Here is a 3,042-nt window from a genome sequence, read left to right on the forward strand (position 1 = left end):
GAAGATGGCTCCTCAAATGAGCTTGTATTTCTGTCCTGTGTGTGCTTCCTTGATAGTAACACCTCACTGGGCTTCCTGTTGGAAACTTCCTCCTCTGGGTGTGTGACCCAGTTCATTTCATCCTCCAGTAGGATTTATGGCTCTGGCACGGCACACCTCGTTCCCTCTGTGTTGTTGGAGGAGGGCAGCCTGTGCAGGAGCACAGTGGCAGGGTGAGATCAGGGCACAGACCTGATCTCCTCCCCCAGCTGGTCGATTTTCACAATAACACCATAGTCTTGCCAAAAATATAAATACTACCAGAAAGTAGAGGCTAGAAATATACTTCCTGGAGGTATCACAGAATCATAGAATAGTTTGGGTTGGGAGTGACCTTTAAGGCCATATAGTGCAACCCCCTGCAGTAAGCAGGGACATCTTTACCTAGATCAGGTTGTTCAAAGCCCCACCCAACCTGACCTTGAGCACTTCCAGGGATGGGGCATCTGCCACCTCTTTGAGCAACCTGCATTTCACCTGTTTCATTGCAAAAAAACCTTCTTAATATCTAATCTTTTAGTTTAAAACCTTTCTCCTTGTCCCACTATTACATGCCCTTGTAAAAAGTCCCTCTCCAGCTCTCTTGGAGCCCCTTTAGGCGCTGGAAGGTACTATAAGGTGTTCCTGGAACCTTCTCTTCTCCAGCTGAGCAACCCCTGTTCCCTCAGCCTGTGTTTGTAGCACAGGTGCTCCAGCCCTCTGATCATCGCTGTGGCCTTCTCTGGACCTGCTCCAGCAGATCCATGTTATATCCTGAGCAATTCTTCCAAATGTCAGCTGGGTCAGCACTCACCATGTCTCCCTCCACACACCAGTGTGTTCAGATGACTTTGCCATAGGTCAGTGTGTACGGCAAGAAGAATTCCAGCTGTCCTCTTGCTCTGCAGTTTTCATACCACTGAAAGGTTAATGAGGCTGAATGCCTCCCTGATCCTCAAATACTTGGGCAAAACATGGGGAGCACAGCTTGTGCCTTTGAAACTCAGAGCTCAAGGAAGGCTGCTCAGCCACAGGCATCTGTTCTCAGCAGGGCTGGCTGCGTGAGACTTGCAGTGTCTTCTCCAGCCCTCCAGCTGCTCTCCAACAGCACATTGCTGAAGTGGGAGCAGTTTCTTCGTTCCCATGGGCACGGGTGTCACTGTCACTCTGCACTGTAACTGTCCAGGTTGCACAGCTACCTCCCAGCCTTGATTCCTACATGCATCCCAGCATTTGCACTCCAGCATCCAAATTAATATCCTTGCTCTTTTGAGGGCCCAGATCCCTGTCTCTTCACTCCCTTCTTTCTTGCTCTCAAAGTCCTTCTGTCCTTTACCATTGACCCTCAGTGGCTGGTTACTGGTCAGATGGTGCTGCCACTGCATGGGAAATTATGGAAAATGGGTGGCAGGAGATTTTTCCCCTGAGGTCTGTTGGGATCAGAGGGGAGCTGCATTGCCCTGGGAAGCAGGTTCACATTGCCACATCCAAGAGAAGGCCCAGCTTGTCCCTCCTCAGCCTTGCTTCTCCCCTTCAATGGCCTCCTGAAGTACACCCATTCTTATTTGCTAGATGTCTTCTGCTTTGATTTGTACTCTGGCCAGTTCAGCTATTTGAGATGTGCAAGATCCTGCGACATCGCCTGAATTACCAACTTTCTTGTTAGTTTTATGTGACTCTGTGGTTTTTTTTTACATAACTTTGTAGATGATTGGAGGTTTTAGTCTACGTGACATGGACCAGTTCCAGTGACTTTTCCCACCTCACTTTTGTGATCTGCTATCTGCTGAGTTACACAATCTCCTCCAACAGTAACATTCAGCTCATCACTCCCCCAAGGTAAAAATCTGCTTAGGGAGCTGCTCTCATCTCAGATGCACTTTCTGGCACAAATGCAATGGGAAAGTCAGACAACAAAGTTCCCTGGAGCCAAATGGGTGTCATTCATTCCTGCCATGTCTTGCTCTTTTAAGCAATACAGCAAAAACAGAACAGAGAACTTAGAAGCAAGTTTAGAAGTTGTCTGAAACTGTTACTACAGGCAAGCAGAGCTAATAATTGTACATGGAAAAATTAGATACAAAATATTAAAATACTTTACCTGAAATAAAAAAAACAGAACCCAAACCTTCTCAAGTTCAGCCTTCCAGCCCCATCCCTCCCTTTTAAATATGTCTGTGATTTGCTTCGCTGTTGGAACTGTGCACATGGAGTATCCAAAACGAACATGCAAGGCACCCTCGGTTTCTGCTGCAGCCTCCCTGATGCAGAAGGAACCCAGGTGCACTGGCCTTTAGTGTGCAGAGTCCAGACACATGAAAAAATGGATCTTTCTAGTGAAATTTGGGTCAACTCTTTACACTGGTGTTTTCCTTCAGGCCTGAGATCTTTTCCCTTAGTAAGTTGGGACCACAGCATTTTGCTGGAATGAGTGAAGACTCCAGAATATGGTTCCTGACTGTAAAGGGTCTTGTTGTGGTGGTTTGTTCTCTTTTTTTAATGTGTATGTGTTCGGTGCATGCGTGTGAGCATGTATTGGTACATCCACTGGGCAGGGAAAGAAGAAAACATGCAGTGCCCAGTGAATTTCTGTAGGGTCATGTTTTGATGTCCTGACTCAGCTGTTCTTTTGGCCAAGCTCTACTGACCAGCTGTTCAAAGCTATTTAGACACTGGATGTCTCAATATAGTTCAGCATCTGTCTCAGTCTGACTGAGGACTGGGCAAGATCTGTAGAGACTGATCCCTCCATGGTTATTATTTTTAAAGACATTGGCTTTTGCTGCTGATATAACTGGACCCTCTGTGCCTAAATTTCTTTTTTTTTTTCTGGAGAATTTCTTACTATGGCTCTTTGTGCCTTTTAGAAGAGTCCCCTCTCTGCTCTCTGATTTTAGTGTCCTCCTGATAAGTCTTTAGGCAGAGATCAAGGCTTGGGCAGAAGAGATTTCACTGCTTTAAACAGTGAGAAAAACTTAGGCCAGGTTTAGTCTCCTGCACTCTCATTACACTATAGTAATGCTA

This window comes from Corvus brachyrhynchos, unplaced genomic scaffold (assembly GCF_000691975.1).
Source record: "Corvus brachyrhynchos isolate BGI_N302 unplaced genomic scaffold, ASM69197v1 scaffold1, whole genome shotgun sequence".
NCBI lineage: Eukaryota > Metazoa > Chordata > Aves > Passeriformes > Corvidae > Corvus > Corvus brachyrhynchos.